This window comes from Triticum urartu, chromosome 2, assembly GCF_003073215.2.
Source record: "Triticum urartu cultivar G1812 chromosome 2, Tu2.1, whole genome shotgun sequence".
NCBI lineage: Eukaryota > Viridiplantae > Streptophyta > Magnoliopsida > Poales > Poaceae > Triticum > Triticum urartu.
Window position 1 is genome coordinate 742,381,984 of NC_053023.1, and position 25,827 is coordinate 742,407,810.

Consider the following 25,827-nt stretch of genomic DNA (forward strand, 5'->3'; position numbering starts at 1 on the left):
ATCTTCAAAGTGTATAATCTATCGATAGCCGAGTCCACGGTTATGGACAACTCGTAGTAGGTCCCACCATGAGTCGACATTTAATAAACATGCACACTAAGTTATGATCATTGCACTAAAGAGGATGGCTGAAAGGCCATCGAGATGTTCAAGACCACGAGGGTGGTTTGGTGGTGATCGTCGTAAGGATCACGAGTTACTTCAGTGGTGATTGACGTAAGGATCATGAGTTACTTTGGTTAAGATCGCGATGGTGGTTTGTTTGTGTTCCGAGAACGATCATGATTGGTAAGTCGGTATCGAGGGATGTTTATCCCAGGAGCATGAGCAAAACATGTTGGAACATTATTGCATTATTAATTGGTTAAATATCATGATATTATTTATCACTATGATTATGCCTGTTGTAAGCTTGCAAGTACATTCAATGTACTGACCTAGCATGTCATGCCAGATTTCAGGAAAGTCGCGTTGGAAAGGAGCGCTGCTCGAGTCCAGATCATGTCCACATCGGTGTCCCTGTGATATGGAGTTTCCGCTACTACGTTGTTCCGCTGCCGAGTAGTTGTTATGATCGGGGCCCCTTTATGTTCACTAAATAATGTACATATTGTTCATCCGCACCATGCGTGCTGCTCGGCCTCGACATCTGTTGTAATATAAACTCTGAGCCGCTAGCATCAATAAAGCGGTTGTTTTTCTGTACCAAATGTTGTGTGTTGCCAGAAGACATGATCTTTGGGCTGGCAATGCAGGGTAAACCGGTCGCTCTAAGCCGGGGTGCCACATATGAGACCTCTGACAAGTACTTTGCCTACAAGATGGAGGAGAATAGCTCAAATAGTGAGCATGTGCTCAGAATGTCTGGGTACTACAATCGCTTGAATCAAGTGGGAGTTAATCTTCCAGATAAGATAGTGATTGACAGAGTTCTCTAGTCACTATCACCAAGTTACTAGAACTTTGTGATGAACTATAATATGCAAGGGATAACGAAAATGATTCCCAAGCTCTTCGCGATGTTGAAATCGGCGAAGGTAGAAATCGAGAAATAGCATCAAGTGTTGATGGTTAAACAAGAACACTAGTGAACAATGGTTAATCAAGAAATATGATCGTTCAGTTTTATTGCTATTGCTCTGGATACCGGAGGACTACCTTGTGTGCTATCAAACGTCACAACGTAACTGGGTCATTATAAATATGCTCTACAGGTATCTCCGAAGGTGTTTGTTGGGTTGGCATAGATCGAGATTAGGATTTGTCACTCCGAGTATCGGAGAGGTATCTCTGGGCCCTCTCGGTAATGCACATCATGATAAGCCTTGCAAGCAATGTGACTAATGCGTTAGTTGCGGGATGATGCATTATGGAACAACTAAAGAGAATTGCCGGTAACGAGATTGAACTAGGTATGCAGATGCCGACGATCGAATCTCGGGCAAGTAACATACCAATGACAAAGGGAATAACGTATGTTGTCATTACGGTTTGACCGATAAAGATCTTCATAGAATATGTAGGAACCAATATGAGCATCCAAGTTCCGCTATTGGTTATTGGCCGGAGAGGTGTCTCGGTCATGTCTACATAGTTATCGAACCCATAGGGTCCGCACACTTAACGTTCGATGACGATTTTGTATTATATGAGTTATGTGATTTGGTGATTGAATGCTGTTCAGAGTCCCGGATGAGATCACGGATATGACAAGGAGTCTCGAAATGGTTGATAGGTAAATATTCATATATAGGACGATAGTATTCGGACGCTCGAAGTGTTCTGGGGGTACCGGGTACGTATCGGGTCACCGGAAGGGGTTTCGGGCAACCCCCCCTAATGGGCCAAGAGGGGAACCGCACCAGCCACTAAGGGGCCGGTGCACCCCTCCCATATGGGCTGGCCAAATTGGAGAAGGAAAAGGGACGAAGGAAAGGAAAAAGGGAATAGGATTCCCCCTTCCCCCTCTTCCCTTCCTACTCCGAATAGGAATAGGAAAGGGGGAGGCTGAATTGGGAGGATCCCAAGTAGGATTCCTCCTACTTGGGGCACCCCCTTAGCTGCCTCTCCTCCCCTCTAACCTATATAGTTGTGGGAGGGGGCACTGCTAGAACACACAACAAACATTGTTAGCCGTGTGCGGCTCCCCCTCCACAGTTTACGCCTCCGGTCATATTCACGTAGTACTTAGGCGTAGCCCTGCGCGGATCACTTCACCATCACCGTCACTACGCCGTCGTGCTGACAGAACTCTCCCTTGACAGTTTGCTAGATCAAGAGTTCGAGGGACGTCATCGAGCTGAACGTGTGCAGAACTCGGAGGTGCCGTACGTCCGGTGCTTGATCGGTGGGAACGAGGAAGAAGTTCGACTACATCAACTGTGTTGTCAAACGCTTCCGCTTTCGGTCTACGAGGGTACATGGACACACTCTCCCCCTCTCGTTGCTATGCATCTCCTAGATAGATCTTGCGTGAGCGTAGAAATTTTTTGAAATTGCATGCTACGTTCTCCAACATTTGTCATGAAAGATGTACTAGTGTGAGGACTTAGACGTGAGGCCATCGCAAACGGTGATTAGCTGGTCAGAGTTCAGCAGGTCGAAGGACAAAAATTTACCCAGGTTCGGCCCCTCACGGTGGAGGTAAAAGTATACTCCTGATTTTCTTCTTATTGCCTAAGTATCGATTACAAGGGAGCGAATTTGCTTGACCTAGCTATCGATTGGTCATAACTTGCCATATTCTGTGTCGGGGACTCGCCTTTATATACAGGTCGAGGCCTCTGGCTTACAAGTGTCCGGGTCGGATCACGATCCGTGACCGAGCCAAACTCTAAGTCGCCTAGCCTTCTATGACAAGACATCGCATGGCGGCTTACATCTCCATGCCGCCTGCAGCCTTTTGGCTTTGGGCCCTAAGCTGACCCATCTTGTGAGCTTCTCTTCTGGCCCTGCGTCTTGATCGTCCTGGCCTATCTAAGGCCTAACTCTGAGAGTCGCCAACAACTTGACCCGGCCCTTTCAGGGCAGGTTACATCGTGGGGTTATATCGCCAACACCGTCCCTGATCAAGGTCGAGTTCAACAATGAGACACTACTAGGGAAAACCCTAGTAGTAGCACATGGTTTTTGCCTAGTAGTAGCACTACTGCTAGGGCGCTACAACTAACTTTTCGCAGTAGCACTGGTTTGAACCCTGCTATTGCTAAGTTAGTTATCAGTAGCATGTGCCTTTACCCTGCACTACTACTATTCGCTGATATTAATTTCTTTTGTTTTATACTGTATTTATACACCGCTATACAAGTTTTGATATAGTAGCAATTAAGATATTGTTATATCATTATGGTCATGATGAGTTATTAGATCGTCCTACTAATCCAAACTTCTTGGTCACTTCGGATCCATCCACTTGAATCTAATCTTTATTTCTTACACCCACTGATATAATAACTCATCATGATCATAATAAAAACTCATCATCATCATCATAACAACTCATCATCATCACCATCATCATAATAACAAGTCCTCATCATCATCATAGTCATAACAACTCATCATTCTAGCACACAACTCATAATAATAATAATAATAATAATAATAATAATGATAACAACTCATCATCATCATAGTTATAACTATACCTAGCCATGGGCAGCTGATACGTCTCCAACGTATCTATAATTTTTTATTGTTCCATGCTATATTATATTCTATTTTGGATGTTTAATGGGCTTTATTATAAACTTTATATTATTTTTGGGACTAACCTATTAACCGGAGGCCCAGCCCAAATTGTTGTTTTTTGCCTATTTCAGTGTTTCGAAGGAAAAGGATATCAAACGGAGTCCAAACGGAATGAAACCTTCGGGAACGTGATTTTCAGAACAAACGTGATCCAGAGGACTTGGAGTCTACGTAAAGCAATCAACGACGAAGGCACAAGGCAGGGGCGCGCTCACCTTCCCCAGGCACGCCCTCCACCCTCGTGGGCCCCTCATTGCTCCACCGACGTACTTCTTCCTCCTATATATACCCATATACCTTGTAAACATCACATACGGAGCCAAAACCCTATTTCCACCGCCGCAACCTTCTGTACCCGTGAGATCCCATCTTGAGGCCTTTTCCGGCACTCCGCCGGAGGGGGCATTGATCATGGAGGGCTTCTACATCAACACCATAGCCTCTCCGATGACGTGTGAGTAGTTTACTTCAGACCTTCAGGTCCATAGTTATTAGCTAGATGGCTTTTTCTCTCTCTCTTTGGATCTCAATACAAAGTTCTCCTCGATCTTCTTGGAGATCTATTCAATGTAATCTTCTTTTGCGGTGTGTTTGTCGAGATCCGATGAATTGTGGGTTTATGATCAAGTTTATCTATGAACAATATTTGAATCTCCTCTGAATTCTTTTATGTATGATTGGTTATCTTTGCAAGTCTGTTCGAATTATCAGTTTGATTTGGCCTACTAGATTGATTTTTCTTGCAATGGGAGAAGTGCTTAGCTTTGGGTTCAGTCTTGCGGTGTCCTTTCCCAGTGACAGCGGGGGCAGCAAGGCACGTATTGTATTGTTGCCATCAAGGATAAAAAGATGGGGTTTATATCATATTGCATGAGTTTATCCCTCTACATCATGTCATCTTACTTAAAGCATTACTCTGTTCTTATGAACTTAATACTCTAGATGCATGCTAGATAGCGGTCGATGTATGGAGTAATAGTAGTAGATGCAAAATCGTTTCGGTCTACTTGTCGCGGACATGATGCCTATATACATGATCATACCTAGATATTCTCATAACTATGCTCAATTCTATCAATTGCTCGACTGTAATTCATTTACCCACGTAATACTTATGCTCTTGAGAGAAGCCACTAGTGAAACCTATGGCCCCCGGGTCTATCTTCCATCATATTACTCTTCCAACACTTAGTTATTTTTATTGCCGTTTATTTTACTTTGCATCTTTATTGCTCTTTATCATAAAAATACCAAAAATATTATCTTATCATATCTATCAGATCTCACTCTCGTAAGTGACCGTGAAGGGATTGACAACCCCTTTATCATGTTGGTTGCGAGGTTCTTATATGTTTGTGTAGGTGCGTGGGACTCGAGCGTGATCTCCTACTGGATTGGTACCTTGGTTCACAAAAACTGAGGGAAATACGTACGCTACTTTACTACATCACCCTTTCCTCTTCAAGGGAAAGCCAACGCAGTGCTCAAGAGGTAGCGGCAGCCTGGCCCGGTCGGCCTGACCCGACCCGGGCCGAAAAAGCCCGGCCGGACGCTCCTCACGAGCCGAGCCTCGGCCTAGATATTGAGCCCGAAGGCTGGGCTAGGCTCGGGCCCACCACATTTGCAAGTTAACAAAGAGGCCCGGCTTGAGGCCCGAGGCTCGTGGGGCTTTTACATTGACGGGCCAGGCTTGATGCTCCGGGCCGGGCCGGGCCCGAATTTTTGCGTTGGGCTTGGTCAGGCCTGGCCCGAAGCCCGGCCCGATCCGAGGGACGGACAGGTATAGTCATAACTAACGCTAGGTAATTGTTCTTAGCACATGATGACTACTAGCTAGGACATGCTACTTTCTCTAAGGTAAAATAGCATAAAACAGGATAGCTCTTGAATCTCCAATATGGAGAATAGAGATCCACATGTCTCTAATTTGTGGGCTGAGCACCATGTTTCCTCCAAGTAGTTGATTGTGAAGTCTTCATCTCCTTGAGAAATCGAGTATGCACTGCGGTGAACCGTAGGCAGACTTGGTCGTAAGCTAATAATATCCATGTCACCTTCCATATACATCATATGAGGCACACAATCCTTCGGAAGTTTCTATTGAAGAACATAATGATAACTTGTTAGCAATGTAGTTTAGCTTAAGAAGAAAGTATGCAAAAGATGCACTGGTAACATAATAGTAAAAAAAATCTTACCATGCTATTTCCATGGATGTTACCGTAGTTCTACACATGGACTAGTGGCACGTATTGAACATAATTTCCATATTTTTTCTTAAAAGTTTCAACATCATTAATAAATGAGACAAGATGATTTTTCTCCTCACAAGTTAGTTCAGAGCTATGACTATAGTAGGTTTTGTCTACTATCTTCCGTACATTTCTTAAAGAATGGAAATAAGCTGCCAATGGAAATAAGTAGTCAACTATTTTTAAATAAACAATAAAAATTACTTAACAAATTTATTTAACAGACTCACATAGAGGTAGAACTCGAAGGATATCCACATCCACCCAAATGTCGATAGTATCTTCAATATCATCTTCAGGATGAATATTGAAGGTTATTTGCATATCCTTCTGATATCCATAGGCCTTGAATAGAGCTCTACAATTGAGAAACCAAAATGTGAGTGATTAACTGCATAGTAGAGCTTAATCCCAAAAGTGTAACCATGTTGAGTCCTAAGGTGAGCTATCTTCATCTCCATATTGTCACTATCTTGGAAACCGAGCTTCTTCAAGACAAACGGTCTTGCATGGCAGGGCATGCACTAGTCGAATTGTAAAAAAAAACAGAAATTGCACGTTGAAGCAAAGAAGCACAAGTCATGCTTAATTACGAAAAAATACTTGTCATCGTTACGTCCGTAAAAACATTGAAGGTCTCGTCCAACTTGATGGTGAAGAACAGACCATTTTCCAGGTGATGCTTGTCGCACATACCCCGGTCGTCACGGCAGTAATCGTACTCAGGGATCCTATCATCGTCAGACATTTCATGTGTTCATAATTCAAAGATTATAAATCGATGGCAATTATCAGGAACTCAACACAGAGATCACTATTCAGCACGGGTTGACTTTTGGTCTGCCGAGTCTTCCTTCAAAACTCTCATCTCACGTGGTGTATATGGTGGGCTCTCCCTCCCTAATATACTCGACTGTCGGTGATGTTCGCTCCTTCCTTCGTTCCCGAGTGCATTACACCAAAAATGTCTAGCACACTGGAACGAAGGAGAAGCGACCCCCACGACAAAAATCAGGATTATTCCTCTCTGAAATTTCGACAGTATATGATGGACACTCCCTCATAGATATGTCGACCGTCGGTTATGGTCGTTTCCCCTCCTTCTCTCATGCATCACCAAGGTATATCATGAGAAGGAGAGGAAACGACCCCCACGATAATAGTCGGGATTCTTCCTCTCTGATATTTCGACAGTATATCGTGGACACCCCCTCACAGATATTTCGACCGTCGATGATGGTCGCTTCCCCTCCTTCTCTTGTGCATTACCAAGGTATATCACGAGAAGAAGGAGAGGAAACTACCCCCATGACAACAGTCGGCATCCTTCCTTCAAGAACAGACTGAAAGTCACACAAGGAGCCCCATAGAATGCCAGTCAACCCGTTACATATATCGCGTAATGACATAGGAAAATGGCATATGGTTTGCCGAAATGGCGTTTAATTCCTGTTCCTGCAAATCATGGGCACTCGATATTTCCTACTTTATAGCACAAGTCATGCTGAAATCCACGAAAAATTCCGGCATGACCTTTGTTAAAATAGGACATATCGAGTGCCTAAAATTTGCCAGAACAGAAATGAGTCAATATTCCGACAAAACATAGGCCACTCGGAGGTGTTCCCTGCAAACATAGGACACATGTCCAAAGAGACAACAAATACATGTCCAAATATCATTATACACATGTCCGAGGAGAAGAGAAGGAGGAGGTGGACTTTTAGCTCACCGAATCGACTGTAGAGGAAGTAGAGGAAGCTCCTACAACGATCACTACAAAGCCTGCATATTCCACCGAGTGGAAAAATTAGATAATCAAATTTCATATAGCATTCTTTGATGACAAAGTGATAATGACATAAAAATAATTAAAGTGTCCAATACATTTCTATATTTTAGTAAAAATTTCTATACCTAAATATTTTACTAAAAGTTTCTCATATAGCATTCCAATACATTTCTATATTGAAATTTTTCTTACTAATTTTTTTACCAAGTCCCATACATTTCTATGCCTAAAATTTCACATATAGCATTCCAATACATTTCTGTACCTAGAAATTTCTATTACTAATTTTTTTAATAAAAAATTCTATTACAAACATTTTTGTACCTAAATTTACTATGTTGCATATATCTAAATTTCTCATATAGCATTCCAATACATTTCTATACCTAAAATTACTATGTTGCATATATTGACGAGGAGTAGGAGAGAGAAGGAGGATGGAGGAGGAGGGAGGATGGTGGCCGGAGGAGGGAGGAGAGAGGAGGAGGGCGACCAAACGAGGAGGGAGGAGGAAGGAGAAAGGAAAGAGGAGTAGGAGGGAGGATGGTGGCCGGAGGAGGGAGAGGAGGGATGCCGAAGGAGGAGGGAGGAGGGTGGTGGAAGGAGGGCGGCAGCTTACCAAGGAAGGAGGAGGGAGGAGGGCGGCTGCAATGCAGCGGCGACGGCGAGAGGATGAAGAGGCAAAGGCAGTGAGGGAGGGAGTGAGAAAGTGGACGGGCTCGGGAGAGGGATAAGGTTGACTTAGCAGTAGCGCGGGGATAGGGCCCGCTACAGCTAAGATGGGGCCCACCAGCTGGCACAGTGCACCCATAGTTGCAGCGCGGTGCTAGGAAGCAGTAGCAGGAGTTTCATGGGCCGCGTTGCTACTATAGGCAGCCCCGGTGGGCAAGGTGGGGACCACGTATCAGCAGCGCTTGTTGTCGAGACCGCGCTATTGCTATTATTTTACCTGTAGCGCATTTTGCTACTCAGCTCTGCTGCAAATTAGCAGTAGTGACATTTATTAACCCTCCACCTATAAGGTATTTCTTAGTAGTAAGAGTTCTGATGCTGACTGGGACAAACTTGTGCGTGAGAGTGAGGGTTTCAACGGTGACTGAGGCGGTGTTTGAATGTTTGGTGTTTGGTGTTTGTAGTAGTTAGTTTGAATGTCTGGATATTGGTATGGCTAAACTTTGCATGTTTGTAAGTTTGAATGGTAGTTTGCAGTTTTTTTAGGGAATCGTAGTTTGTAGTTGCAGAAGAAGAGGTGGGCACTCTATTGTAGGGCAGTTGGAGAAGCCACTTTTTGGTGCCAAAAAACCCGCTTTATGGTGCCTTGAATTTTACTCCAACCGCTCTTGGGTGCTCTAAAATAGGGCAGATGTTGGAGTTGCTCTTACACAAGGCAATTTAGGACAAACATATGTGTGGTAATGGCTCGGCACTTTTGAGTCGGCGGACGAAACGGCCCACGCCTACGACATCGCGGTGTGGAGGCTCGGCCTGCTGCGTTCGAAGCTCAATTTCCTGGAGGTGTCGAAGGTGAACATTGTGTCCCAATCGGCGAAGCCGGAGACCCTTATTTTTTTTACGAGCGGGTCAACATCTGGGAGACTGTTGAGGAGAGGATGGCAAGGTTCGTGAGGGGGCACCCCTCGAGTACGTCCAGTACGAGGTTGAGTGGTACTGGAAGAGGGACTAGGAGTTCAAGAAGCGCAAGAATGACGATGAGGCAGGGCCTTCCGTAATCAAGCTCGAGTCCGACAACGAGGGTTCTGCCGATGATTGGGACAAACTTGAGCGTGAGAGTGAGGGTTTCGACCATGACGGGGACGATGTTTGAGTGTTTGGTGTTTGTAGTAGTTAGTTTGAATGTTCGTATGTTTAAACTTTGCATGTTTGTAAGTTGGAATCTAGTTTGTACTTGTAAAAGAAAGTGGTTTCAATGTTTCGGCACCCTATTTTGGGGCAGTTGTTCGAGAATCCACTGTTTCATGCGCAAAACCCCGCTTTGTGGTGCCTTATATTTCGGGGCAGCTGTTGGAGATGCTCTTACAAGAGGTAATTTAGGACAAATATATGAGCATATAAACAAAGCTTACTCCAACTCAATAAAATAAATAAATGAAGCTTACACTGTTGGTTAACTGGGAGGTAGTGAAATTCATCGATCTGCATCATTCATTGAACTGCTCCTTTCTGAATTAACCTATAGTATCTTCGTCCTCACATATTCACCTTGCTACAGCATATTACTTGTTTCGGTTCCCGCCAAACGCACGCTCCGCATATACAGCGAGACAGTAAGTGCACAGTCAGTGAATTAACTACTCCAAGCAAGTTGAAGTGATTCACCTGGACAAGAGTCAAGAGAGAAATGACACGGAGAAGGGGTCCAAAACCAAAACCAAAAGCGATCAGGCACACGTAGGAACAGCCCCACCGACACCATTGCAGTGAATCCTGCGCATGCATGCATGCAACTAATGCAGTGAATCCTCTGCTGCACATGCATGCAGATGATTGCACGGGACGTGCATGCGCGCATGCTGCATGTCGATCGGTCCATCTGGGCTTCACTTCGCTTAGCTACACGTACGTACTAGTACTTGGTACGTTTAGTTCTGCGCTCTGAGGTCTGAGCAGAACATCGAACGGCTCTTCATCATGCATGGATGCCATTCAAGAAAATCATCCATGCACGCATGCATTACGCCGTGCATGGACATATGGACAACGATTGGTTAGTTAATGGATTGATCAGAATATATGCGATTGCATTCGTGGTAATAGGTGTCTTTTCTGGCATACTCTGTAATGGTTCAATCGTGGCTGCATTTGTTATGTAGTCTACTTAATAATTAATGAAGTATTATGGTTGTGTGCATCCCAATGATGCATAGGCACGGAGTTAACCTCCTTTTTGAAAGAAAGAAAGCTGTGTGTGCACTTCAAAAATCTCCGAGCAACAGCATCTCGGGCAATGAGATGGATCGATACCGGTTTGTACATATGCAAACAGCACAAATTGATCACTCGATCGGCATGAGTTGCCTTCAATCTTTTAATTTATCATTCTTTCTCCTCTAACATTATTCACCTTGTTTTGTTGTGTTGCGCCACACAAGTAGATCGAGCGGATTAAACACGGCAAAACGATTCGTAGATTCTGAAAGAGAAAGATGCAAGCATGGACAAATTTGCAGGCATATGTGCGAGCAGTCGCAAGATGCTCGTTTTAAATAGCCACTATGTACATACAGTTCTTGCAAGAAAACATGGCAATCAGTTGTCATGTGCAACGAGCATTATAGGCACGCGGTAGCGGAATTCAACTTCATTCCTCGATGTTGACACTTGACAGCATCCTAAATGTGTGATCGGAATTTCTGAAGCATCTCTCGTAGTACAAAGGGAACAATGCATGTGTGCCGTCATAATTTCAGGATTCGACTGATGCGATATCAAGATTTTTCAACCAGAAATGCATGTGTAGTCATTAATTAAACTACTAGCAAGTTGGCCGTCTCCTAATAAATTTAGCAAGGAAACATAAGAATGTGCAACAAAGCAATCATTATCCTTTTGGATAAAGTTTATGCAAAATCAAGATGCTTAGTTATCCGTTAATTTGTTATAGTGGTGGTATCTTAGCCGATATCATGCATTTGGGACTAGCAAACATGCTAATGTGGCATACTATTAAAAAAAGGGTTAGAATAACATAGGTAGATAATGTATTAAATAAATGTTATGCTACTATGTGTCTTGCATGGCAATAAATAAAATCATCTGTGATACCACTCTATGATATTATGCATTGTGAAGATAGTATCATACACTAGTATCATATGCATGATACTAATACTCTCCAGTATAAGTAATCTTAACTAGTCATAGTGGGAGTAACTTAACTAGTAACATAGATGCCACGTAGGCAAAAGAGCTGATGTGTCAAGTTATTAATGAAGAAAGGGAGGTTTGTGGTGACATGATATGTCACTGTAACATCACATATCCCAAAACAATATGAGTCCATAACCTAATAAATGAAGTTTTGCATGACATCACACTTATGTTACTACCCACTATGGAGGTAGTAACATAGCCTAGGGTCATGTGCATGTTACTAGTGTAAGTTCCTCTCTACTATGGCTAGTATCATGATACACTATCCTTTATTTCATATCCTCTTGGGTATTTGTCATTATTCCAAACAAGCATTTGATGTTAAACGAGGGCCTAAAATTAACACTCATGCTAATATCATAGTATTTTTTGCGATAATACCGTAGTGCCTTTGATACACTGTAAGGAAGCATACTTAGGCTACATGTTTTGAATCTGTTTGTCTAGAATTAGTTGGTGAAGCCGTGATGAACCAATAGAGAAAAGTAAATACAATAGAAGCTTATGCAATTATCTTTACTAAAAAATATTAATCCATTTCTAACTATTACCGCTCCAATTCAAAATTCATGCAAGGTTTTTCTGAACTAATTAATGCAAAAATACCACATGTCCCCACCAAATTGAGGACTAAATTAACTCTACCTAAAGTTAATGAAGTGTTGTTGTGCAAAGTTTAGGTTGGCCTTTGGTCCGCCATATTTACATTCAAGAAAACAAGTAACCCTTCCCATCCCAACAATTGGGCAGCCCGTAAAAAGGAAGTGAATTATCCCTTCCCATCCCAACAACTTTTTAACCAAGTAGTTCATAATAGCATTAGTGCAATTTAATTGAACAAAATAGTTAATTGCATCAATAGAGAACCTATCTTAGATGGTTAAGGCAGCTCGATGTTTCTAAAAGAGATGTCCAAACATACACATGATATCTTAGCATGTGCACAAATATGTCGCCAGGATTTGCTTTGGGTCGCTTGCTATGGTTTTTTGGCACCCACCCTTTATTGCTTTGTTTTGCTTAGTTACAGTTGTATGTGTAGAGAAGTTGAGGAAAGAACTTTGATTTCTAGCTAGGTTCAGAAAGAGAAATAAATGTTATGTGGGGAGTTCGGTATAAAATACATTCGGTTTCTGGAAGAAGTCAATAGTACTGTTTAGACCTCAAGAATGCACACAACCAAAATACTAAAAGATAGAACAAAAACATAACATACAATTGCCACGCAGATCAAGAATCAGCACGTTACAACGATATTCAATTTCTTTACATGCCGATGACAACATATTCAGTATTCACTGTGAGATTAGCCCTACGAAGTAGTGCCTTATATAAAGGAATGGAAGCTGTCATAATTTCCGGTGCCAACCATTTATGACCATATGTCTAGAATTCTCACTTCGGAAATGCATTTTTTTGATAAAGGGTGTTTTATTGCTTCAATAATTTAAGCATTACATCCGACCTCTGCATAACTGAGATGCACAAGCCATAACCAAGTTCAAGTTCCAAGAAATCGGAAAAGGCGGAATACAAGATACTCCCTCCGTTTTTTTGTACTCCGCATATAAGATTTGGTCAAAGTCAAACTACACAAAGTTTGACCAAATTTATATAAAAATATATATAACATCTACTTCCTCCGTTCCTAAATATTTGTCTTTCTAGACATTTCAAATAACTACTACATACGGATGTATGTAGACATATTTTAAAATGTAGATTCACTCATTTTGCTCCGTATGTAGTCATTTGTTGAAATGCTTAAAAAGACAAGTATTTAGGAACGGAGGAAGTACAATATTAAAACTATATAGTATGAAAATACATTTCGCGGTGCATCCGAGAATATTGATTTCATATTGTCAATATTTATGTTTTTTTAATATAAAGTTAGTCAAACTTTACAAAACTTGACTTTGACCAAACCTTATATGCAGACTAAAAAGAAACGAAGGGAGTACATGCATATTAATGAAACTACAAACTAGTGGCCCGGATCATCTACTAACAAATAAATCTAGGAACAAATTGGAAGAGACTATGCCATAAAGCAATCGTTATCATTTCAAGTAAAGTTTATGCAAAATCGAGAAGTGTCGTTATCCTTTAACTTGCATGTTACATTTCTAATATATTTGACGGTATCAAAAACATGCACTTGACGCCTAAACAATCAAGCCTGAAATTAGCACCAATAATATCCTGGCAGTTTTTCAGTCACAAACAAGTCTTCCTCATTTGGCCGTCTCTTTTTTGCCATTCCTAGCTAGCTTTGGTTGTATGCATTCACACACCTGGGTCTTGGACTACCTGCATGTTTAGAACAAAATTTCCCTAGACTTACTCATAGTAGAAGCTTTTTCGAAAACAAATTGTAGAACTGAGATGAACCAATTATATAGAGAAAACAAAAGAAGCCGGCTGACGTTGGTCGCAAAAAAAAGGCTGATGCAATCATCCTCATCAGACGATCAATCAAGTAACTCCAGTTTCTACCACGCAAAGAAAAGGTCCCGGTTCTAACAACACCAATTCATCAACACTCAATTCCACAGTTTCCACCCAAAACTAATACAAAACCACCACGCGCCGATCGAAAAATCCCAAACAAAAGGACTGAGCCTAACCTTTTTTTTTCATTTCAAAAGAAAAGGGGGGAAATATTAAGCAGCACACATGTGCCTCAACCGCGAGCAGCTGGGCAGCCGGTAAAAGGAGTAAGCTAGATGTTACCTTGTGATTCTTGTGGATGATCCATCTCTGTTTAATTACCTCCTGGCATGGCCAGGTCGGACGGAAGAGATGGACGGCCGGAGGCGGAGGCAAGCGGAGAATTCCAGAGGGATTGCACTGATCCATCGATCTTGAGCGCCGGTTACGGAGAGATGGATCAATGCGATCCCTTTGGAATCCTCCACTAGCTTCCTGAAAGCTTAATTTGGATCTCTAGCTAGCTAATCACTTGCATCGATCCATGATGACTGGAATTGCTTTCCTATTCTAGCTGTGCAGATGGAGTTTCCATGTGCATGGCAGCTATGTGAGCTAGTAGGGCAGTAGATGGCTAGCTAGGAGGGACAGGGGAGGGGCTTTATAACACCATGGCAAATCATGGAAGCAAGAGAGAGCTAGCTCAAGAGAGAGGAAGGGGGTGGGTGCTGGGTGCTGAAGTTGAGACTCGAGAGCTACAGGGCAGGAGATTGCTCTGGTACAAGCCTGAGGAGGCTAGCTGAAAAGCATCGTACGCCCCGACCCGGCCATAATTAGCTAGGCAGGCCTCTCTCCTCCCTCTGGCTGGCAACTGGCAAAGCTCAGCTCAGCTCGGCTCACACTTTGTACGTGAGAGCGAGGGAGAGAGGGACAGGGGTGGACCTGGGGGACACTTCGGGCCCACCACCGAGATGCTGGTGTCGCGCTGGTCCAGACACCAAATTACTCATCTGTCCTCCTCCCGCCTAGCAAATTTCTCTAACTTCGTACGCGCACCGGCCCTACGTGGCTGGTACGGACACTCCATACGTGCATGGTAGTCTACTGCACACTCTCCTTTTTTTTTTGCGGGTGAGTCTACTGCACACTCTGCTAGTCTGCTTGCACTCACTCCACGGCCTGCACCTGCCTGCCATTTTTTTTAAGGGAGTCTTCAACGTGTCCCCTCAGACGTGCATGGCTAAATTAGTTTTTCTTGATCCAAACAAGCACTTAGGTTTGGTAGGAGGTCTTCGTCTGTAGTGAACTGGCTAGGGCTAGCTTTGATTCTTGTAGTAGCTTCATTAATGGTACACATATGTGTGCATGCATGTCATGTCCCTCCCAGTCCCAAGTCCCAGTGCCAGTGCCAGAGCAGTGCGTGTGACGGGTTAGGTTAAATTTGAGTAAACATGGCCATGCATGGTTGTCGACCGTGGCACAAGCCAGCCAGAGCGATGCACGCTCGCTTGTCACATGCGTGTAGCTGCTAGGTAGGATGGCCAAGCCTAGGACTGTACGTGAGGCCCATGATTTCTGGATCTGATTACCTTCCGCTACCTACCAGCCGCTGCACGGCTACACGCCTAGACCCAACTACGGCTACCTACCTGAAGAGAGATGGATCATGGATGGTTAATTGAGACCCACGCGGAACAAATTTAAGCGTCCCGCCATGGCTCCACGCACGTACGTCCTCACATGCACAGCCATGCATGCATGCAGGACCACGCCATACCTGTCCTTAACTACCAGCTATCACGCATGCCGTCGCTGCCCCGGCCCCGGCCCGAGCTCATTTTGTCACCGGTGAAGAAGATGAGCTTGCAAATTATGAAGAGAAGGGTAAAACGAATTCCCGTCTAAGAGCATAGGCGCCCTAAACCCACCTCATACGCCCGGGCAGACGGCCCGGTCGGTGACCGGTAATAAAAAACCGACCTAGACAAGCGCTTTAAATGAGCCTCAAACACGCGGGCTAACCAGCGTCCTTCATATCCAGTTTAAATATGAAGCGGATATGAAAAGACCCAGGCGCGTCCAGACGTGTCCGTCACATCGGACTGACGGCCAGGTCCCACACGAAAACACTCTAAAACCCGGTGGTCCAAAGCTCGTCTCCTCCGTCGCCGTGTGGCGCTGCTCGGGCATGCCGCGTAGTGCCCTAGCATGCCTATTTAAGCCAACCGCCGGCACCGGAACTCTACACATCCACATTTCCACACTCCCATCTGTCGTCGCCGCCACTTTCCACTTGTCATCCGCTACCAGTAGTACCCATGCCCCAACGCCGCGGTTAAGGAGCTACCTGTATCTAATGTCGGAGCGCCAATTGCAGCTCCCTTGAACATATCCGGGCAAGGCGCGACCCGGATCGTCGCGGGGCTACCTCCGAACGCAATGGATTCATAGGAGGACTTGGAGTAGGAGCAGGAGGAGGACGCAGGGGACGCGGAGCAGTAGGCGATCCTCGATTCCCTCTAGTCGAAATCTACGGTGGAGGCTAAGCGTCCTTGTCTGCAGGAGGAGGAGGCGGAGCACGCCGCAAACGTCGACGAGATGCTCGCGCTAATGGATGAGGAGGAGGAGGAGCCGGAGCCCTCCTACGCGCCCATCTACTCGACGCCCGGCATGGACGTCATGGACATCCCCGATGATGAAGCTTAGTTTAGGCTAGCGTGGTGTATGTACGACGTAGGAAATCTTTTGCATTGTTTTGTATGGATCTACGGGATGAAATATGAGGTATTCGGATTCATAGCACCGAATATAAGGTGTGACCAATAAATATCTGTTTTGGGCGGTTGGATGAAGGTCGAATAGTTCACATCAGAAGTGACTGATAAATTGTTTTTTCCGGTTACCTGATAAATAGAGGCTCCCTTGTTGAAAATTCCCTTCTACTCCCGAGCTCATTTGAACTCAAGGTGAACAGTAATTTCAAAAAAAAATCAAAAAATTACGAAAAAAAATGGTGCAAACTTTGACAGATGTTCTCGCTACTTGGGAATTTTCATCCCGAAATAACATTTGTGGAAGTCATGGCAGAAACGGAAACAAGAACAACACTCTAAAATGCTTTCAAAAATAGCATTTTTGGAGTGTCTATTTTGCTTTTTTTTACCATGACTTCCACCAATGTTATTTGAAGATGAAAATTTACAAGCACTGAGAATATTTGTCAAAGTTTGCATAAAAAATCAGAGTTTTTTAATTGTTTTTACAATTTTCAGCATATAAGCTCCGGATTAGATACCCCGCGTCCCTCCCTTGTTACGTATTTGATTGTATCCGTGCAAGAACAAAGGAAAAGTAGAGAAGGGGGTGCCAATCGGTTACAAAATACTGGAGTGACGGGGCAAGGGCAGTGGGGTCATTTCATGGGTGGGCACGCAAGCGTGCACGCAGCAACTGTTGCGCATGCACAGGGTGGGGTGGTCCAGATCGAGAGGGGGGAGGGAGCAGGGAGTGAGTGAGGGTCGTCGTCATTGTCCCTCACCGGCCCATCCACGCGATGCGATGGGATTCCCCACCGCCACCGCTACCGCTGCCGGAGAAGACAAGAAGAAAGCAACGTACGCGCATACTACGTGTAGACATATCGCTCAACCGTCTTTCTTCCTTCACCAGTCTCCACCGCAGGCAAGCAAATATCTCCCGCTGCGGCAGAGGCAACAAGAATGAGAACATCTTGATGTCAAACGCGCATCATCGCCGGGCAGAGGCATCCCTCAAGGAACACTGGAATCGTCCTGCCCAACTGATTACAACACGTCGAATATTCTTCTGCGTGTGAAAAAACGTTGTCCGGTCAATTTGGCCCTCCTTGCTAGGTAAAAAAGAAAACTCCAAATTACACGGCGCCGGCCGGGGCCGGGCATCGTCGTGAAAAGGTGAGTGGCCGGACATATGGATGTGGTCCATCGGTTCCCCGGCCTGTTTACTGGCAAGTCGCGCGCCAACCAAAATTCACCGAGACGATGCTTTGCTTTTTGAAATTCCATTTACCAAACAACGTCAATCTGGGGTATTTTATTCTTCCGGCGAATAATGTCAAGCGTGTTTTTCTTTTATTATTACTTCGGAGGAAAGGCTAGCTTTTCAAGGTCAAGCTCAAGCATTTTATGACATCAACCGAGGAATGTAAGTGTGGAACACACACGCATGACGGAAAGTAAAAACAACTCCATGAACTCAACTAGCGATTGAGTAAAATGCAGTGGTGGGTACACGTCTCGCCCATCCGCTAGAGCATCTATGCCAGGCAGGGGAATACTGACTGGGGTGGCTATAAATTTTTTGCCTTCAAGATAATGATTGAAGCACCGCTTCATATGCAAGGTGAAAACTCCTTTTTCTAGCCTTTTTTTGGTTTGGCTTAGTAGTGACGCAATTGCGTTGTTGCCTTGTTAAAGGCGTTATCTCGTTGTTTTGTACAACCCTTAAGTGGTTGATTTTGGCAACCAATATGAAAATCCTTGTCCTAACAATCTCTGGACGGACGTGAAGACGACAATGCGAGGACATGCACTCCGTATGTATTGAAGGCGCTGCAGTGAAAGACATCGATTCAGTTGTAGGTGTTTTATTCACTTTTTCCGTTAGTGGTTATGTGGTACTTTGTTTGATAATTAATAACAATAGTTGTGTGCATCACAATTATGTAAAGGTCAAGGGTTTCAACCTTCTTTTTTCTTTAAAAAGTCCACAATTTATTAAAATGTTGACAGCACTCTCTCCCTGGCCCTAAAAAAAGACGTGGATGTTGTTTCCGGCATACCAAGAAAAACCAAGAGCACCAATCATGTAAGTGTTCACACTCCAAACCATTTGTAATTGGTTTAGATGACCATGTGGTTTACTTTTGGTCAAAAGTGAGGAAAAGTGATTTTCAGGAACATGCCAATTCATGTTCAAGGATAGAGACATAATCTTCCAGAATCTCTCAGAATAGTGACTTACAGATCAAAACAAAGAAAAGTCGATTCTTTGAACAGTCGGATTACCAACAATATATTATAACTCAGTATGGGTCAAAAGCACCAAGCATGCACATGGAGAGAATTGTTGTCCTCGAGTCGAAACTTTCGCAAGAACCAAAACCTTTTTTTTCTTAATTTTCCCAAAATTTAAGCTAGATAGATCCCCCCCCCCTCCTTTTTGCTCATCTGTTTTTTTACACATATTGATTTATAATACTAAAATACATATACCGTAGAATGATTGTTGTACAATCAGCGGGTCCAAAAAAGTGAAGACAAGTTTAGCACCTTGTTATTGTAGTTGAAGAGAGTATGTTCTAGCGAGACAAAATTACGACCGCATGTGCATGTTAATGCACCAGATACTCTCCATAGTTTTAAATAATAGGCTATGTCAAATAGTGGCACCGTGTTCAAACAACGTGGTTATAGCTAGACAGGCCATAGCCTGCTATGTATTTTGTAACTTTACATGATAATTATACACAAATACTTCCTCTGTCCCATAATGTGTTGAAAAACATCTTACATTATGGGACGAAGGGAGTACCATTTAGCAGCATGCACCCTGCTCAAATCGCTATGTCGTGGCTATAGCGGGGCAAAGCACAAACATTGGATGCCACGCAACACCAGCTCCTCCGACAGACGAAGCTTCAAGCGACCGATTGTCACTGCATCAAAGCATCAATTCCAGCACCCCCTAGTCGAAGTGCAATGATGCGTTGCTGTGCCAATATACTGCTGCTGTTCCAGCCGGTTTGAAAACGAACCGAAATGATGCGCAATCCCCATGATGCCACGCCACGCAACCGACCGCTGAAGCCGATCGGGCCGAATCGCGGCGGGCCCGGCGGTGGCGTACGTGCGTACTCGACTGACGCGCTGTTCCGGCGAAGACAAGCCTCATGTGAGCGGCAGGGTCCAGCAGAGGGGGAGAAAAGCCTGCCGTGGCCCACGGCGGCGGGCAGACAGCGCCGGGCCCGCGCGCGGCGTCCTCTTGCCCCCCTCGTTGTGGCTCGCCTGGGCCTCCCACTTCGGGCCCATCTGCCCTTTCAAGTCTGCCCCCGCCATTATGCTGTTCCCCCCGGCCCCTCCCTGCTCTCGTCCTCTTTTCCTGCCCTGGTGTTCAATTGTGCCCCTGACTTGCTGACCTGACCTTTCATTGGTAAAGTTTCTACTCGTGAGTAAACTAGATCAATGGATATTTGGTAAAGATTCTACCGTACTAGTTTCCGACTACATCGCCGTCGCAAAAAATGAAACAAAGAACAATTTGACTTATTAAAGTTTTAGTTTCTGCACCTAGAAAGTCAATGAAATATATAAGAAACAAACCCAGGTTCTCATATCATTATCTACTAACACTATTATATATTTATTTTGGTCCTACTTTCGCAGAACGACGTAATGTGGACGGTGGATATACATAGACAGCGCCCCAGTGGTTCTTATGTTGCGACATGATAATGCTAGCTAGAGTTTAGGTTGGCTATCCCTTTCTGTCGACTGTTCTCTCTGCTCCTTCAATCCCACGATGACTTTGGAAATCAGCCTGTTGTAATTTGAAGGAGCACTTCATGCCATTTAATCAATTAATTTCGTTGAGACCCACGCGAGTCTGAAAAAAGAACTCCAAATTTGCCAAGAGCATAATCATGTGTGCATCACTTTACAGCAAAGGGACACCCAAGTAAATTCTAGACTAGTTTGTTAGATATTTCCCGGGTACATCATAGCAGTCTAGCTATGTGCTCTGGCTTTTCCAAAAGATCAAACCGACTCTCACCACATCTGCGTAGATGTGAACCTGACTTGGAAAATGCTGTCGGGTTAGAAGTTGAGGCCCCAAAATGTAGACAACTAATGCGATTCAGACAGATAACCAACCTTGAGGAAAGGAGGAAGACATGATCGATTGAGTCAAGTCCAACATTTCTAGAACCCCCTTTGAGAAACACTTCCTCCTTTCCGGCGACGCTTCGATCCGAGATGTTGTTTCCATCGAATCCACCGGGCTGCTTCACAAAGACGAGGCAAGCTTTCTAGACATGTTTCCTATCTTTCTTTCCAATGATTTGGACTGAGAAGAAAGGAGCGAGCTTATGGCGCAAGGAAGTCGCCAATTGCGTTGGACAGACAGCAAAATAGTGGCGACATGATTCCTCCTTTAGAAATGCTCCACTTCCTGGCCAATTACGCGTGTGGTCAGGGGAAAATGCAAAGTTCTGAGGAGCCACCACGTAGAAACACTTTGTGTGTGCAGCCACTTTGAGCGCACTTGCTCCGAAACAGATCCCCATAGGGGTGATGAGCAGATGCAGCAGTTGGTCAGGTGGTAGTGGATTGATCTTTGCTGCCTGTGTGTGAAAAGCCAACTTTCATTCAACAGTTCCTCTAAAGTGATGGCAAAGGTGAAACAAGTTGATGATGGAAAGAGCTGTAGCATTTCAAAAGTGGGAAAAGGTTGAATTAAATCCTTATACACAACCTTATAATAGAAATAAGGGACATACTTGATAGTTATTATTTCAAACGGATTATTTTGTATATGGGCAAAACTACCTGATTGGACAACAAGGACAGGCACCCACCGCGCGAACAGCAAATGCAGGAGCATCATTTCTTCTTCAGAGAGGACAGCATTTCGCTGTGGGGTGGTTTGGCACCCACAATTACTGCAAAACCAGGACGGTCACAGGGAAAACGCTTGGAGTGTTCCCACTAAGGGCTTGGGCGATGCGAGGTCGCTGTTCGACTGGCCTGGCTCCGAGAATGCATGAAAGAAGCCGAGACAGACATCCGTGGCGGGATTTGGACGCGGTTTAACTGTCGGGCACTCGATCAATAGAGGGGAAAGAAGCAGAGCAATTTTTGATTTGTTTCCTGCATTTTCTTGGAGTTGGTTATGGACACCGAGCAGTGCATGTAGTGTAGACCGTGTAGTGTATGTTGCATCTCCTAGGCTCCTAGCTAGCTTAGCCAGGGTAGAAAGAAACTGTGAAGAGCTAATAAGTCCAGGTAGCTTTTTTAGCTAGGCGTTCAGGGAGGCGCGCACTTGGGTTATGGGACTGTTGGAGCTGACTTTACGAGCACAGGATAGATACGAAAGGCGAATGAAAAGGATGCAACAAAAGCCGACCTTCTTCAGCCCTTCACATGGTTCAGTGGCGTACGTAGTAAGCAGTGCGTCATGCACGTCATGGGCACTGAAAGTCTGAAACATAATCCAAGCGTACCAGCAGCCTAGCAGACCATCGATCGGTGCGTGCAAGTCCAACGACGTTTTTTTTTGGAAAAGGGGTGATTCCCCGGCCTCTGCATCAGAAAGATGCATACGGCCATAAGTCCAACGACGTGGAGCATTCAGGAACCGATCCAGAGATGCGGTGGTCGATGATGGGCCGATCTGGCCGTACGAAGCACCGCCAGACCGCCAGACGTCCAAAGTCCAAACCAAAGGCGTATGGTTCCGGTCGAGATCATCATGCGGCTCCCTCCCCCGGATGCCGGGCAGCCGATGCTGTGGGAAAGAGATGCTTCTCGCCACTCGAGAGGCAGTGCATCGACTGGATTTCATTATCTGTTTAGCATGTTGGAGGAGGAGCAGCGTACCGCTCTTGCATGGAATGGGGATCGAGTGGCGAGTGGCGACACGATTGCGGAACGGAGTTCAGTCACCGTGGCGACGTGCAGGATGACGGACATGGCGGAAGCGTAGTGCGACCGCAGCTACGACGGACAGGGCGGTCGATCTGTTGACTATTGGCACAACATCGCCGGCCTGCGTCGTTTCGTCGAACATCCTGTGCGCGTGCGCGGCAAGCTGGACCGTGGCAGATCACCTCGAAAGACCATGGCGGAGCAAGCATGCGGGCACTATGGACGCGCGGTGCTGCACGGAAACGCGGCCAATGAGAGCTTGTAACTGATTGTAGGCGCAGTAGATGAGCTGAGCTGAGCCGGGTTCGCGGGAGTCGGCGAGCGGGCGCCGGGGTTGCGCCGGGGTAGGACCGGAGGAGGGATATGAATCCAACTTCCAAGTGGACTGAGTGGGCTTCGCGTTTGTGGGCCTATGGGTTTCCCATGGAAAATTTGCACACGTGTGGCTGGGTCCTCCTCCTCCATGGGACGTATTCGGCCACATTCGGCTCCCGAATTCTTTTCTGTTATATACAGTATCATTTTCCCGGTAAAAAATGCAAACAGTACGTCAGCCTCATGTGGCCTTGCAACCAAGCCCCTTTCGAGTGATTTAAATTACGATTTTTTTTTACGAAAAGCATCACTAGATGCCTCCAGAAATTACATAATACAGTTTGGACTCTCAAATGATTGCAGGACGGCCAAAGACTTTTGCAAATTTTCCCAAAAACAGAACACTATGTTTTTTTTTCAGTTGAAAATTTGAGCAATCAATTGAAGTAGCTTTTTTTTGCGGGTAAAACACATCTATTAGTTAACCAGAACATTATGTTTTATAATAATGATAAAACTTTATATTTTAAACTGTCCAAAAAATTAAAAAATCTCCATGGTTTCACAAAAAAATCACGCTTTAAAAATATTATTGAATTAAATTTACGTATATTGAAAAAAATATCAATATGTTTGAAAATACCTTTCCAAAATGTTCATATGTTTGGAAAAAAGATGAACTGACAAGAAGGAAAAAAATATGTTTGTTCAATTTTTTTAAAATGATGTATTTCCAAAAAATTAAAAGAAACAAAAAGAAAAGGAGACACAAAAAAAGAAACAAAAGGACAGGACATTCCCCACGGCTTGCTTCTTTCTCAGATAATCTGTCTCATGTCGCGACTTTAAATTCGGGTGTTAGCGGTGTTGGGCCTTCGATAAGCAATATATGTGCTTTAATTTTTTCCGTATAAATTCTTTGATAGTTTGAGAATTTGTGTGAACCAAATGAGCATTAAGACTCTTGGGATATCTTAGTCTAGACACTAAAAGTGAGAAAATAAGTCAACAAGAGTAGTATCTAAGATATGCACTTCTCCAACCCAAGTTCCGTTCCAAAATATAAGGTATATTTGTTTTCTAAAAGTCAAACTTCTTAAGTGTTGAGCAAATTTACAACGAATATATCAATATCTGTAAAATTAAATCAGTATTACTAGATTCATCATGAAAAGTCTTTTCATTATTTATTCATTTAGTATTGTAGATGTTTGTATTTTTGGCTGTAAACTTGGTCAAAGTTACAAAAGTTTGACTTTTCAAAAAACTAGTACACCTTATATTTTGAAAAAGATGGAATATTGATGATAGTTATGTCATCGACTCATATGATGTTACAAGAACAAGGGCTACAATCATGCTAGGCCACCCATGCAATTCAAAAGAGAAAAGTTGTTACATAGTTACTACTACAAATATGTGTCTCGCTAGGAGACTACAAACAACTCATGGAAGAAGAATACACATCTTTTTGGAAAAGGAAGAAGACTAATTTATATCTACTAATGGCGTTCAGTAGATTGGATCTCTTTTCTGTATATTTATCTGTGCTCTATGTTGCCACCAAAACCCCTCAATTTGTAGAAGAATGGCGTCTAAAGTCAAAGACAAAGCTTGCAATGGAAGGGGGCCGATTTCAGTGGGCACCACTAGCGGCATAAGTGGGTGGCCAACCCGGACTCCTCTCCAACCACCTCTCACTCGAATAGAATTTCTCCTATCTCCATGGATCGCTCATGTGCGTGTTTTCCCTATTTTTCGTGAAGTTTTCTATCGAATGGAAAAGATATGTTGGGTTTTAATCGCAAATAGTGAACCAGTCGATAAAATCATAAAAATATAGAAAAATATTTTATTAGTCTTAAAAAAAATTATGTTTTCACCGTATTAGGGTGAAACCTATGACAGTTTGATCTCACGTGAGTTGGGATACAACCCTACTATTCACCCAACTAATAGTTGGTTGGTTCTCAAAAAAGTCAAATAATTTTGTCTGGAGTCTTGTGCAATCTAGATAGAAAATTCATGCAACATGTGTCTTCGGTTCTCCGATCTATGTTGTTCGGTTCAAAATTTATACCACTTCTGGTTTTTCCAGCCACCAAACAAATTAGATAGTGAGTACAGGCATACATTATCACCGATTATATCTCGCGCGGTTTAGGGAATGTACAATGGTGTTATCTTAGTTTTACATATGGTACATGCTAATGAGGAGGGGAGAGAAACCGTAAGAAAAAAACTTGTCTTCTCTTAGTTAGGAGATGATCATCTTATCGCGGTAGATATTTAGGCATATCTAATTATCACAGATAAAGTAAGAGATAACCAATGTACACGTATTTATATTGCCATTTAAACTATGAAGTAGGATTAAGATAAGACTGTCTTATTAATTATTTCATATGCTTTTAGGGCGTGTACAATGGTGCTATTTTAGGAGTGCCATGTAGGGTATATGCTGAGGTGAATGAGGAAGAAATTAGAAGGAAAGAAACAAAAACTTTTCTTCTCTTAATTAAGAGAGGATTCTTAGCAACAAAATTCTCTCATTACATATTTAGGAAGACGGTTTTGCTAATGCACATCCAGATGTGCTAAGTGTTTCACTACTAAGTTCTATGTCATTGATTTTTTACACGAAGATTTGTGTGATTATTTTTAATTGTTTGATTGTTTGTTTTTGCCGATATGATTTAGTCACTTAGAT

General features: G+C 43.7%; 1 long non-coding RNA gene across 1 annotated transcript; it reads right to left on the reverse strand.

Annotated features, from left to right (window-relative positions):
* Positions 1-11,098: 11,098 nt before the first annotated feature.
* On the reverse strand, positions 11,099-14,977 carry LOC125540394. The gene is made up of 2 exons (XR_007297286.1): positions 14,422-14,977; positions 11,099-13,998 (listed from the first exon to the last, which is right to left on the reverse strand). It is a non-coding gene; the product is annotated as an uncharacterized LOC125540394 (long non-coding RNA).
* Between the last annotated feature and the right edge of the window lie 10,850 nt (positions 14,978-25,827).